The following is a 6,937-nucleotide window of genomic DNA, read 5'->3' on the forward strand; positions in this document are numbered from 1 at the left end:
AGAATCAACTTCACTTCTAAAATATAAACTCAATCATGTCGATTTCACACTAAAACCCCTTCTCTGACTTCGCATTGCTTGTGTCCAATAGGCTGAACGCAACTCGTAGATTTGTCTTGTAGAGTTGACACAATTCTTTTTCTTTTTCTTGAATTTTAAATTTGAATGCTTTTATATCATTAGGCATCCACTCTTCAGTCCCCAATTGTCCCTCACGAATCCCCTATTCCTGGTTCTGACAAATTTCAATTACCTGCCTGGCCCAAAAAGGCATTTAAGTTTTTGATATTATTAAAAAACAATGGCAACATCAAATAAAAATATTGAAGCAGCTTTGGGGTATTACTTACCTAGATAAAAAAATACCAGAAGTTATTATATGCTTACTATTTGCCAGGCTCTTTCCATGTATCTCATTTATTCATTTCAATAACCTTACGAGAAAGATACCAATATTATCTCCAATTATCACATAAATAAACAGAATTTTGGAGTTAAATAATTTGCTGAAGATCACTCTGCTAATAAATTGCAGAGCCAAAATTTGAACTGTAATCTAAATGAAAATAGAGGGATGGTTTCACAGGTACCTACATTTGTCAAAACCGATCAAATTGTATACTTTCAACACGTGAAATTTAATGTATCTCAACTACACTTTACTACTCTGTTAAAAATAAAGACCAAAGTTTCCAAACAATATATTATCCTGTTTTCCCCTGTATTGTAAGGAAGTTTGTAATACCATTAAACTGCCTGGCCACTGTTCAAGAGCAACGACATATATAAATATATTTAAGTAACATATTTCATTAATATGAAAATTAAAGTGTAAAAATAACATTGAAAAGATCACTGACCTTCCACTTGAATAGAAGCTTCTTTCCCAAAGTCATTAGTTATCTAATTCCAGTATCTCTAGCTATGCAAGAGAAGCTTCCTATTTGTGTTGTAAACTATATTTATTTCATTGATTCTTTCTTTCACTAAATATTTATTGAATATGTGCTTCCACTGTTCTGGAGACTAGGGGGATAGCAGTAAACAAGACAGGTAAAGCTTTGCTTTCATGAAGCTATGTTCCTCTCTGGAAGTCAGGCAATCAAGACAAATGTCATCCAGGGAAAAGTAATACGAGGAAAATAAATTCGAATAAGAGGAAAAGGAGTGGTGAGGGAAGATGTCTGTCACTTTAGATCACATGATCAGGGAAGGTCTATCTGATGAGATGACACTGGAGAAGAGACCTAACGGAGTGAGAGAGAGTGCCATGGAAACATCTAGAGGAAGGGCGTTGTAGGCAGAGAGAAAGGCAAACACAAACAATCTTGGATGGCAGTTCGTTGCAAGAGGAGGCCAGTTTGGCAGGGAGGTTTCAAGAATGATGTCAGTGATCGCTCTGGTAAGAGGAAGAGTATAGGAGAGCCAGAAGGCCATTGCAATATCATGTGAGAGATGGAGGTCAGGTAGACCAGAGTGATAGTGGTGGAAGTAGTGAAAAGTGGTCAGTTCAGGATGTCTTTAAGGATCAAAGAAAGTCAAGAGAACTTATTGCTGGACTGGATGGAGTGGGGAGGGGGCACGGATGAAAGAAAAGGTAGAACTTAGTATGACTCCGAGGATTTTTGATTTGAGCACTGGGTAAATGCTGAAGCCATCTATTGAGATGAATACACTGAAAGAAAATTTCTTGAGAGGAAACCAAGTATTCTGTCTTATACTGAAATCCATAAGTGCATAAATAATATAGGCAGTTGGGTATATGAGATCAAGAAGCAGAGAAGGAGGTCAGGGTTGGACATTAAATTTGAGAGTTATCAGCATATAGATGTATTTAAAGCTACAAGTGAATTTCAACTAATCAGACCCATCCTATGGACCAAGGCCTGCCTCTCCCCCAACATTCAGAGGACATAATTATTAAAAGGCTCCAACCACAAAGACTAAGGAAATGTGGCCAGAAAAGCAAAGAAAAGCCAAAAGAGTGAGTCATCCCAGGAGCCAAGTGATAAGCTGCATGAAATGATGGAGCTCTTTCCTTCAAAGCCTCCTCCGTTTACACATCTAGAAAGACTTTCTTTCCGAGGAGCTAAGAATTTGAGGGATGGTCTTGTCTCACTGTGGGGAGAGGGCATTTGGGTAGTGGAAAAAAGCTTCCTGCGATGAAAATGCTGGGAAGTGCTAGATGTGAGAATGTAGCTCTGCTGTGAAAAAGGAGTAAAACGTCAGAGTAGCGATCTTCAGGAAGCTGAGTTACATACTGCAGTCTGCTGCTAAAGCAATCCAACGGTGGCTTCCTGCCCTGGTCACAATGAATCTTCAAGGCTGAGCAGTTCCATTTCCCTTTTCCATGTTCAGTGAAGAAGACCTCTTACCAAATTCCCTTTTGTTTTTCTCATCAGCGTCCACTGCTTTATAGGCTGCTAGAGGTAAAGACATTGAAGCTGACTCCAGCAGAGAAGCATGGGAAGATTTCGGAAAATTGTGATAGAGGAGGAGCAGTCTCAAGCAGAGCACAGTGGGTAATACACTAGGCTTCCAGAGATCAGTAAGTGTTAAGCACAGTGTCACCACCATCTGAACACCTTCTAGGATCAGGTCCTACTGCTTCCTGACAGGCTCAAAAGAGCTGGAGATCCTCTCTTTTTCCATTTTGAAGACTACCTCAAGCTCTCAGACTGGAGCAGAGGGTCTAACATGGTATGGCAAACAGCTGTTAATTCAGTAAGCACACTGGGAATCAGGATAATATTTGACAAATTCCCTGTATCTTCAATTGAACTGAAATAACCAAGGCTTAGCTCTTTAATAATAAAGAAACAAGACGTAGAGATGGGAGGAGAGATCATTTGGTAGTTTATACTTACCTCATATTCTTTCAAGAGATATGTAGGATTAGCACTTATTGAGACTCAATTTCAAACCTGCCCCCCCACACACACATACACACACAAATAATCCAATAACTTAGGTAGAACTTGCTCATATTTTGTTATTTGAATAAACCTGGACCTTCCAGAAATTGATATTCTCAGCTCTCCTTTCCTTGAGACTTTGGAAAACATAGATGTTCCATATGAGCTCAGAAGTGTGATATGTCTCATCTAAAGACCTGTGTTGGCGTTCTTCCTTCCATGCTTCTACTGGTCCTTTCAGTGTTAAGGACTCAGCCTCTATGTTGGGAGCATTCAGAGTGTCTCAGCTCTGTATAAAGTGGGTATGCACCAACTGTTCAGACAGCCTTAGCTCAATTTCATAACAGAGATAGGCCCTTCTGTTGGATAATGTATAGATGGCTGTCAGACTATTATTAATGAAAGACCCACAGGCCACGTTGACAAGACTGACATATAATATTTCTTCTCTACCAAGTGAGGTGTGGGGCTTCCTCAAATGGGGATGAAGACTGCGGAAATGTTGCCTGGATTTCAGGCAGTGTCCTAGCCCCAACTCTGTCACATGGTGCTCATAATTCCCCCTATGCCGACCGCACCCTTCCTCTTGGTCCCCCCAATTATGTTCCCCTCTTATACTTCTACCAGATTTATGTCCAATTTCTCTTCCCTCTTCCTTCTCAGGATGGGTGATTATCTTGCAGTTTCTATAGAAATGGGAAAGTAGACAGCTTTCCCTCTATTACCTTTTTAATCCATAGCAATTCTGTAAATTCGATGTCAGATTCTTTCATGGCCTAGACTCCCAAGGGTCTACTCTGGAAGTCAAAAAGTCAGAACATTGCGTCAAGGATTTTTTCACTCTCTGATTTAAACAATCTTCTCAGGAGGACAATGTGAGCGACTCTGGGAAATTGAGTAAGAGCTATATACAAAGAATTACAGAAAAAAATATGAAAATTGCTATTTTAAGAGGTTGTCTAGCTGTATGTGGCATCCATTTGAAATATCTGAAATCTTATAATGCAGATGAATTACCTTTTTTTCCTCCTTGAACTCTTCGGTTGTGGAGATTTGACAATCCCCTCTCTATAAATCTAACACTAAGAACAGAACCACTGGTTATCTACCAGGCAGAACAGAGTCTCATACACTTAGAACACCATAAATGTATTTATCATGGTATGCTTATTTAAATTGTAGTAGTCCATTCACATTCGAAATACTTCCACGACACAACACCAAAATGGAACAGAAATGAGCTCAGAGGCTTAAATATATATTTCCTTGCATTTTTCTTTTTGTCAGATAGGCATTACCATAAAATGTGTGATAGAAATTAATTGTCTAAAAACCAAACCAAAGTGATTATTTATACAGCATTGTTTAGCACAACTTGTTAGTCTCAGTCCCCACCCCCACCCCCAATTTCTGCAATCTCTACCTGCAGTTTTGCTTACGCTGTCATTTCTGTCCTGAAGCCTGGAACATCTTGAATATATTTGTGTGAGCTGTGCTGGAGAAAGAGGTGGGGACATCCACAGGATATTGGCCATAATCCTAACTTTATTGTCTGTCTGACCCCAGTGGTCTGCATTTTCTCCAACGCCAGAGTAAGATTTTGCAAGGGTTGCAATTGGTATGCAAGTTTCCTTCTTACTTAGACTGATGGTAAAAATCAGATCTACTTACTGTCGTCCACAACCTGGCCCAGATACTTATCACATTAGGGATGGAATTTGGGGACTTTCAAATTCCCACAGCTTTTAAGGACACCATGAAGACTTCGATCAGCCTTGCCATCATACAGCTACTTCAGCATTAGGTTGAGTTTTGTCGCTAAAAGATGATTACTCGTCAGCTGATCTCTGAAGCTTCTGGGGCCCACTTGGGTCCCCCAATCAATTTTGCCATTTTAGTTATGGACCTGCCTTTTTTACGAAGAAGCAATATGATAATCTTTAGTCTTCTAAAGAAACCGCAGGCTTACGTATCACCCACCATAGCTACCCCAATTGGTATTTCATTGAAGTGAATGCTGAGTGAGTTTGTACAATGCTACAGACTTCTAACAGAAAGAATGCCACTTTTCCTTTTACTTCTTTTCAATTTTATTAAGATAGAATTGACACATGCCATCGTGTAAGTTTAAGGTGTTCAACACGATGATTTGATTCACATATATATTACAAAATGATTACCACATTAAGGTTACTTAATACCTGCATTGCCTCAAGTAATTACCCTTTTTATATGTTTGGTGAGAACAATTAAGTTGTACTCTCTTAGCAACTTTCACATATATCATAGCGTGCTATTAACTATAAACACCATGCTGCACATTAGATCCCCAGAACTTATTCCTCTTATAACTGGAAGTTTGTACCCTTGACCAACATCTCCCTATCTCCCCCAGGCCCTGACAATCACCATTCTACTCTGTTTCTATTAGTTCAGCTTTTATAGATTCCTCATATAAGCGAGATTATACCATATTTGTCTCTCTTTGTCTGACTTATTACACTTAGCAGAATGATCTCAAGGTCCTTCCACGTTGTCTCAAATGGCAGGATTTCCTTCTTTTTGTGGTTGCATAATGTTCTTTTATGCATATATACCACATTTTCTTTATCCATTCATCTGCCGATGGGCACAGGTTGAGAAACGGTCACTTTTTAATGCACAACCCAACCCACCCACTCACCTTGCAAAAGCTCTTCCACAGATACTTAAACTATCTTGGCAACACCCCTCCCACTTTACGATGATATTCTACCTCCAACAACACTTAAGTTTCACCCATTAAGTCCCTTAGCACTATTTTGCTAAGAAATATTTTAGTGACTTAGGTTGGACTGTACATCTAGCTTAGTTGTAAATTATGTAAAGTGTCAAAAATCCTGAATGGCACCTAAAATGTGACAGAGTGCTAAGTCCCACTCTCTCTCAGGATGTTAGGGAAAGATCAGCAGAATCTACAAATTCAGGGAAGGTCCTCTCTCAGATGAAAGAAAGCTTTCTCCCTTTTTGGAAGCCCGTCTCACCAATCTTTTCCAACCTAGATTCCAAATATACATTTAACTCAACTAGATACTTAAGTGTTCCCAAAGCAGTATAGACCCAGAAGATTAGGAGTTTTGACATCATTTATCTAACACTGTCCTTTTTAGTACAAAAAGGGGAATTTAGCCTCAATACTTATGCTCTCTAACAACGTTGGTTCACGTGAACAGCCCTTCATTGTTTCTCTCTCTTGATCTCTCTTTTACTCCTCTTTTTTCTTTCAAGGTCTCCATCTCCTTCATAAGTGTACTTCATGCTACTCACTCAAATAGAGTATAGACGTTCCACCTTGAATCTAACTTTGCATCCGGCAAAACCTTCCTCTGCCTAGATTTTTGCTGGCTCCAACCTGGGCAAGGATGAGTTATGGCCCTATAGATGGTGAGGACAATGGTGCGTCTTCGATCACTTTCAGTCTCTCCCAACCAACAATGGTGGTGCCTTTCATTTTCCCTGGATCACATGGAGATAAACACACCTTACTTTTGGGACCTGTTGCCCCCTACATCCATATCATTACCATCCTGGCTGCCAATCTACTTTTGTTCCCAATGTCTTCTTCTGGCTCCTCTCCTTAATACCTATGACTATTCTATTCCTAGATCTTTTTTAAAGACCCTGTTCATCTCTTCCAATGAACCATGGTTCTGGACATTCCTTTGAGCACAGCTTCACCTGCAATTTTGCTTTAGGAAATATTCCTTTTCCCATAATTATCCCTAAGATGTTCTTGCCTTTGTAATACCCAGGACTTCTCAAAGAAGACAACAATTTGGATTAAAAGTAAATGACTAGTGTAATATAGATAACTATTGAATCAAGTCATATTCATTGAAAAAGACTAAGAAATTTGGAGAAGAAAGTTGAAAAGTCTTTAGAAAAAAAATCTGGGGGCTGGCCCCGTGGCCGAGTGGTTGGGTTCGCTCACTCTGCTTCAGCGGCCCAGGGTTTCACCGATTCGGATCCTGGGCAGGGACATG

The sequence above is a fragment of the Equus caballus genome, chromosome 5 (genome assembly GCF_041296265.1).
Source record: "Equus caballus isolate H_3958 breed thoroughbred chromosome 5, TB-T2T, whole genome shotgun sequence".
Lineage (NCBI taxonomy): Eukaryota > Metazoa > Chordata > Mammalia > Perissodactyla > Equidae > Equus > Equus caballus.